Below are 8,743 nucleotides of genomic sequence, written 5' to 3' on the forward strand. Positions count from 1 at the left end.
GGGCAGGGTCAGTTGAGATGGTCTCTGGAGATGGAGGTGCTGGAGGACACCATTGTTGCACTCTCTCCACATGGCCTGCTGGCACAGGCAGGTAAGCTCAGAGGCAGCACTCTCCTGCCACCTTGCTGAGATTGGCAGGGCCATGCGGTCATGACACTTGCTGAGGTCAGAGGGCACAGTGGTTACAGCACTCTCCCACTCCATAGCTAAAGTCTGCAAACATGGGTAGTTGCGACACTCTGCTGCCCCCTGGCTCAGGCTGGCAAGTGCAAGAGGTCATGGCATTCTCCTGCTTTCAGCCTAAAGCCAAGATCTGTGCAAAGACTAGGCACTATCCAATGCATTTCTAAAGCCCATGGGTGATCAGAGTCAAGACATTTTCCTGCTGCCTCTCTGAAGCTACTAGTGTGCCCCACCCCCAACATTCTCCAGCAGCCTTGCCAAAGCCAACAGGCACTCTCAGCCCACACAGGGACACCCCTGATTGCCTGGCCCTGGTGGCCAAGTACACTTGTGTTCCAGAGTTCAATGGGACTGTAACAACCAGAAAAACAGTTACTGGCAGGCCACAACCCCCAGGGTGCTGCTCAGACAGCAGACTGAAACATAATCCCAGTCTTCCTGTGAAAAAGCCTATTTCCTCAGCCTAGAACTTCAGCCTGAGGGACAGGCCTCAGGTTTTCCACAAATCTAGAGGGTAAGGAGGCATTCCCAGGGAATGTAAGCAGGGAGACACCATCCTTCTGTACTCCCTTGGCCTTGCTACAGTTAAACAAGACTTCCCAGAAAGCTTATACACTTATCTGGAGCCCTGATTTTGCACCCAAAATCAGGAGCCCTGATTTTGTCACCCAGGGGACACCTCCAGATCTCCTGGTCTGGAGGGCAGCAGAGATTACAATTGCAACCCCACTGGACTGTGTATATATGCATAATTTAAAAACTGCGCCCTCAGGGTCTGGCTTCCAATCAAACTGAAACTAGGCACTAAGTGAAATTCCTCCCCTTGGATCACTGACAATCTTGGCACACCCTCCACAATGGGATCATATCAAGAATAAATCAGGCAGTTTAGACAAAGATTCAGGAGACAACCAAGAACTAGGGCAATGTTGAATGAGAAGTATAATCACCTAAACAAGGCCACTCCTTCAAGACAGAGAGGTAGACGTTTCCCCTAATACACAGAAACAAACATAGAGAGTCAAGCAAAATGAGGAGGAAGAGAAATGTGTTCCAAACGAAAGAATAAGATGAAAGCTCAGAAAAAGACCTTAATGATAGGCAGATAAGTAATCTACCTGATGAGGAATTCAAAGTAATGATCATAGAGAAACTCACCAAACTCAGAAGAAAAATGAGTGAACACTTCAACAAAGAGATAGAAAACGTAAGAGAGGAAAGAAAGAAGAAAGAAAGAAAGAAAGAAAGAAAGAAAGAAAGAAAGAAAGAAAGAAAGAAAGAAAAGAAAGAGGGAAAAGAAAACATAAGAGAGTACCAAATAGAAGTCACAGAGCTGAAGAATACAAAATTGAACTGAAAAATACATTAGAGGGGTTCAAAAAGTAGACTGAATAAAGCAGAAGAATGAATCAGCAACCTGGAAGATAAAGCAATGAAACTCACCCAAACAGAGTAGCAAAAAGAAAAAACAGTTTTAAAAAATAAAGGTAATTTAAGTGACCGCTGGGGAAACATCAGGCACAATAACATTTGCATTATAGGCGTCCCAGAAGGAGAGGAATGAAAGTGTCAGAAAACTTCTTTGAAGATATAATAGCTGAAAACTTCCCTAACATCGGGACAGAAACAGACATCTAGGTCCAGGATTCCATAGAGTTCCAAAAATGATGACCCCAAAGAGAGCTACACAAAGACACATTATAATTAAAATGTCAAAAGTTAAAATTAAAGAGAAACTCTTAAAAGCAGCAAAAGAAAAACAAATTGTTATATACGAGGGAAAACCCATAAAGCTCTCAGCAGATTTCTCCGCAGAAATTTTTCAAGCCAAAAGAGAGTGGCATGACATATTCAAAGTGCTGAAAGGAAAAAGCTTCCAACCTAGAATACTCTATCCAGCAAGATTATCATTCATATTTGAAGGAGAGAGAAGTTTTCCAGAAAAGCAAAAGCTGGAGGAGTTTGTTAGCACTAAACCAACCTTTCATAAAATATTAAAGGGACATACTTAAGTTGAAAAGAAATGGAACTAACTAATAATAAGACATATGAAAGTAAAAATGTCACTGGAAAAAGTAAATATATAGTAAAGTTTGGATTAATCACTTATAAAGCTATTAAGAAGNAGCCCAGGAACGCCATAGGGAGGGACCACACCAGGCAGATACTTCGCTCAGAGGAGCAAGGGGTTAGTGCTCCGTATCAGACACTCCAGCCTCTCATATCTGCACCAGAAAGACAACACCCAGAATGTCTGACTGGGAAAACCCATGGGGCTGACATCTGGGTCCCAAAGTACTTTAGGAAACTTGAGATTCCCCTCTTGGAGGTCTCTCTCACCCCAAGACCCAGAAAAAAACAGCAGTTTGAAAAGCACCCAGACCATACATGAGGGAAATTTATTTGCTGATCTGGGGACATTGCCTGCACGGGCAGGGTCAGTTGAGATGGTCTCTGGAGATGGAGGTGCTGGAGGACACCATTGTTGCACTCTCTCCACATGGCCTGCTGGCACAGGCAGGTAAGCTCAGAGGCAGCACTCTCCTGCCACCTTGCTGAGATTGGCAGGGCCATGCGGTCATGACACTTGCTGAGGTCAGAGGGCACAGTGGTTACAGCACTCTCCCACTCCATAGCTAAAGTCTGCAAACATAGGTAGTTGCGACACTCTGCTGCCCCCTGGCTCAGGCTGGCAAGTGCAAGAGGTCATGGCATTCTCCTGCTTTCAGCCTAAAGCCAAGATCTGTGCAAAGACTAGGCACTATCCAATGCATTTCTAAAGCCCATGGGTGATCAGAGTCAAGACATTTTCCTGCTGCCTCTCTGAAGCTACTAGTGTGCCCCACCCCCAACATTCTCCAGCAGCCTTGCCAAAGCCAACAGGCACTCTCAGCCCACACAGGGACACCCCTGATTGCCTGGCCCTGGTGGCCAAGTACACTTGTGTTCCAGAGTTCAATGGGACTGTAACAACCAGAAAAACAGTTACTGGCAGGCCACAACCCCCAGGGTGCTGCTCAGACAGCAGACTGAAACATAATCCCAGTCTTCCTGTGAAAAAGCCTATTTCCTCAGCCTAGAACTTCAGCCTGAGGGACAGGCCTCAGGTTTTCCACAAATCTAGAGGGTAAGGAGGCATTCCCAGGGAATGTAAGCAGGGAGACACCATCCTTCTGTACTCCCTTGGCCTTGCTACAGTTAAACAAGACTTCCCAGAAAGCTTATACACTTATCTGGAGCCCTGATTTTGCACCCAAAATCAGGAGCCCTGATTTTGTCACCCAGGGGACACCTCCAGATCTCCTGGTCTGGAGGGCAGCAGAGATTACAATTGCAACCCCACTGGACTGTGTATATATGCATAATTTAAAAACTGCGCCCTCAGGGTCTGGCTTCCAATCAAACTGAAACTAGGCACTAAGTGAAATTCCTCCCCTTGGATCACTGACAATCTTGGCACACCCTCCACAATGGGATCATATCAAGAATAAATCAGGCAGTTTAGACAAAGATTCAGGAGACAACCAAGAACTAGGGCAATGTTGAATGAGAAGTATAATCACCTAAACAAGGCCACTCCTTCAAGACAGAGAGGTAGACGTTTCCCCTAATACACAGAAACAAACATAGAGAGTCAAGCAAAATGAGGAGGAAGAGAAATGTGTTCCAAATGAAAGAATAAGATGAAAGCTCAGAAAAAGACCTTAATGATAGGCAGATAAGTAATCTACCTGATGAGGAATTCAAAGTAATGATCATAGAGAAACTCACCAAACTCAGAAGAAAAATGAGTGAACACTTCAACAAAGAGATAGAAAACGTAAGAGAGGAAAGAAGAAAGAAAGAAAGAAAGAAAGAAAGAAAGAAAGAAAGAAAGAAAGAAAGAAAGAAAGAAAAGAAAGAGGGAAAAGAAAACATAAGAGAGTACCAAATAGAAGTCACAGAGCTGAAGAATACAAAATTGAACTGAAAAATACATTAGAGGGGTTCAAAAAGTAGACTGAATAAAGCAGAAGAATGAATCAGCAACCTGGAAGATAAAGCAATGAAACTCACCCAAACAGAGTAGCAAAAAGAAAAAACAGTTTTAAAAAATAAAGGTAATTTAAGTGACCGCTGGGGAAACATCAGGCACAATAACATTTGCATTATAGGCGTCCCAGAAGGAGAGGAATGAAAGTGTCAGAAAACTTCTTTGAAGATATAATAGCTGAAAACTTCCCTAACATCGGGACAGAAACAGACATCTAGGTCCAGGATTCCATAGAGTTCCAAAAATGATGACCCCAAAGAGAGCTACACAAAGACACATTATAATTAAAATGTCAAAAGTTAAAATTAAAGAGAAACTCTTAAAAGCAGCAAAAGAAAAACAAATTGTTATATACGAGGGAAAACCCATAAAGCTCTCAGCAGATTTCTCCGCAGAAATTTTTCAAGCCAAAAGAGAGTGGCATGACATATTCAAAGTGCTGAAAGGAAAAAGCTTCCAACCTAGAATACTCTATCCAGCAAGATTATCATTCATATTTGAAGGAGAGAGAAGTTTTCCAGAAAAGCAAAAGCTGGAGGAGTTTGTTAGCACTAAACCAACCTTTCATAAAATATTAAAGGGACATACTTAAGTTGAAAAGAAATGGAACTAACTAATAATAAGACATATGAAAGTAAAAATGTCACTGGAAAAAGTAAATATATAGTAAAGTTTGGATTAATCACTTATAAAGCTATTAAGAAGGTTAAAAGACAAAAATGGTATAATAAACTACAACAATAACATAAAATTAAAAGATATAAAAAGTGACATCAAAAATATAAAACATCAGGGGGAGGGGCTCCTGGGTGGGTCAGTCAGTTAAGCATCAGCCTTCAGCTCAGGTCATGATCCCAGGGTCCTGGGATCGAGGTCATGATTCCAGGGTCCTGGGATTGAGCCCCTCATTGGGCTCCCTGCTCAGCAGGGAGTCTGCTTCTCCCTCTGCCTCTGCCTGCTGCTCTCCCTGCTTGAGCTCTCTCTCTCAAATAAATAAATAAAATCTTTTTTTTAATAAAAATTTTTTATTATGTTGTTAGTCACCATACAGTACATCCCAAGTTTTTGATGTAAAGTTCCATGATTCATTACTTGCGTATAACACCCAGTGCACCATGCAATACGTGCCCTCCTTAAATAAATAAAATCTTAAAAAATACATAAATAAAAAATAAAACATCAGGGGGAGTAAAAATATAGAGCTTTTGGATGTGTTCAAATTTAAGTTGCTATTAACTTAAAATAGACTGTTACAAACATAGGATAAGATATGTGAACCTTACAGTGTCCACAAAGTAAATACACAAAAGAAAATGAAAAAGGAATTTAAACATAACACTAAAAGGAGATTGTCAAACTACAAGAGAAGAGAGTAAGAGAAGAGAGGAAAAGAGGAACTACAAAAAACATCTGGAAAACAATTAACAAAATGGCAATAAATACATATCTATCCATAATTACTTTAAATATAAATGAACTGAATTCTCCAATCTAAAGATGTGGAGTGTATGAAAGGATTAAAAAAACCAAGACATATCTATATACTACCTAGAAGAGACTCACTTCAGAAGTAAAGACACACAAAAACTGAAGGTGAAGGGATGGAAAAAATATTCCATGCAAATGGCAACAAAAGGAAAGCTGATGCGGTTATACTCATATCAGACAAAACAGACTTTAAAATAAAGACTGTAATAAAAAACAAAGAGAGCACTACATAATGATAAAGGGGTCAATCCTGTAAGAAAATATAACACGTATAAACACATATGCACCCAATATAGGAGCACCAAAATATGTAAAGCTAATATTAACAGACCTAATGGGAGAAATTGACAGCAGTGCAGTAACAGAAGGGATTTTAACACCCTACTTATATCAATGGGTTGATCATCCAGACAGAAAATCAATAAGGAACCATCAGCCTTAAATGATTTATAGATATATACAGAGCATTCCATCCAAAAGCAGCAGAATAAAGGTTCCTGGCTGCCTCAGTCAGTAGAGCATGTGACTCTTGATCTTGGGGCCATGAATTTGAGCCCCACATCGGGCATAGAGATTACTTTAAAAGAAAAAAAAAGCAGCAGAATACACATTCTTCTCAAGTCCACACAGAACTTTCTCGATAGATCATCTTTTTGGTGATGAAAGAAGTTTCAGTAAATTCAAGAAGACTGAAATCTTATCAAGTATCTTTTCTGACTACAATGGTATAAAACTAGGCATGAATTACAAGAAGAAAACTGGCAAAATTACAGATACATTGAGGTTAAACAACATGTTACTGAACAACTACTGGGTCAAGGAATAAATCAAAGAAATGTATTTTTTATAAAGATTTTATTTATTTATTTGTCAGAGAGATAGAGTGCACACAAGCAGGGAGAGCTGCAGGCAGAGGGAGAAGCAGGCTCCCTGCTGAGCAGAGAGTCCAATGCGAGACTCGATCCCAGGACCCTGGTATCAAGACCTGAGCCAAAGGCAGATGCTTAACTGACTGAGCCACCCAGGCACCCCCCAAATAAGAAGTTTTAAAAATACCTAGAGACAAACGAAACCAGAAATGTGGCATACCAAATCTATGGGGTGCAGCAAAGCGGTTCTAAGAGGGAAGTTCACAGTAATACAGGTCTACCTCAAGAAATAAGAGAAATCACAAATAAACAATTTCGCTTTACACCTAAAGGGACTTAAAAAAAATAAATGAACCCCAAAGTTAGTAGAAGGAAGGAGATAATAAACCATAGCAGAAATAAGTGAAATAGAGACCAACAAAACTAAAAAAAAAAAAAATTGATGAAACTAAGAGCTGGTTCTTCAAAAAGAAAATCAACAAACCTTTGGCTAGACTCACCAAGACCAAAAAAAAAAAAAAAGAAGAAGAAGAAGGCTGAAATAAATAAGAAATGAAGGAAGACATGTTACACCTGTCAGAATGGCTAAAATCAAAAAGACAAGAAATAACAATTGTTGACGAAGATGTGGGAAAAAAGGAACACTTGTACACTGTTCGTGGGAATGTAAACTGCTATAGCCTCTATGGAAAAGAGTATGGAGGTATTTAAAATAGAAATAACATATGATCCAATAATTCCACTATTGGGTACTTAACCCTAAAAAACAAAAACACGAATTTGAAAAGATATATGCACCCCTGTGCAGCATTATTTACAATAGCTAAGATATGGAAGCAACCTAAGTGTCCATTGATAGACAAATGGATAAGGAAGATGTGGTGTATTTATATGCAATAGAATATTATGCAGCCATAAAAAGGATGAGATCATGCTATTTGAGACAACATGGAAAAATGTAGAGGGTATTATGCTAAGTGAAATAAGTCAGATTGAGAAAGACAAATGTCATATGATTCCACTCATATATGGATCTTTAAAAAAAAAAGGAATAAACAAACAAAAAGCAGAATCAGACCTGTAAACACAGACAACAACCTGATGGTTGCCACAGGGGAGGGTATGGGGGGATGAGCAATGGGTGAAGAGGAGTGGGAGATATAGGCTTCCAGTTATAGAACAAATAAATCACAGAAATAAAAGGCACAGCATAAGGAGTGTAGTCAATGATATTATGGTAGTGATGTATGATGACAGATGGTAGCTACACATGTGATGAACATAGCACAGCGTATAAACCTGTCAAATCACTATGTTGTACACCTGGAACTAATGTAACATTGTGTGTCAACTATAGTCAAAAAAGAAAAGGAAGGAGGGAAGGAAGGGAAAACATTGTTTAATAAAGACATTGATGGGAGTACCTGGGTGGCTTAGTCAGTTAAGCATCTGTCTTTGGTTCAGGTCATGATCGCAGCGTCCTGGGATCAAGTCCTGCATTGGGCTCCCTGCTCAGCAGGGGTCTGCTTCTCTCTCTCCCTCTGTGCTTGCTCTCTCTCTCTTTCAAGTAAATAAATAACAATTTTTAAAAAAAAGACATTGATGAAAGAAATTGAAGAAGACACAAATAAGTGGAAAGATATTCCATATTAATGGACTGGAAGAATTTACATTGTTAAAATGTCCATAACATCCAGGGGCGCCTGGGTGGCACAGCCGTTAAGCATCTGCCTTCGGCTCAGGGCGTGATCCCGGCGTTATGGGATCGAGCCCCACATCAGGCTCTTCCACTATGAGCCTGCTTCTTCCTCTCCCACTCCCCCTGCTTGTGTTCCCTCTCTCTCTGGCTGTCTCTATCTCTGTCGAATAAATAAATAAAATCTTTTTTAAAAATGTCCATAATATCCAAAGTGATCTACAGATTGAAATCAATCCCTATCAAAAAATTCCAATGGCGTTTTTCACGAACTACAACAAATTATTCTAAAATTTGAATGGAACCTCTAAAGACCCCAAAAAGACAAAATAATCTTAAGAAGAACAAAGCTGGAAGTATCATGTTCCCTGATTTCAAACTGTACTATATAAAGCTATCGTAATCAAAACAGTATGGTACTGTCATAAAAACAGACACATAGATCAATGAAACAAATTACATAGCCCAGAAGTA

Source organism: Ailuropoda melanoleuca, chromosome 12 (genome assembly GCF_002007445.2).
Source record: "Ailuropoda melanoleuca isolate Jingjing chromosome 12, ASM200744v2, whole genome shotgun sequence".
In the NCBI taxonomy this organism is placed as follows: Eukaryota; Metazoa; Chordata; class Mammalia; order Carnivora; family Ursidae; genus Ailuropoda; species Ailuropoda melanoleuca.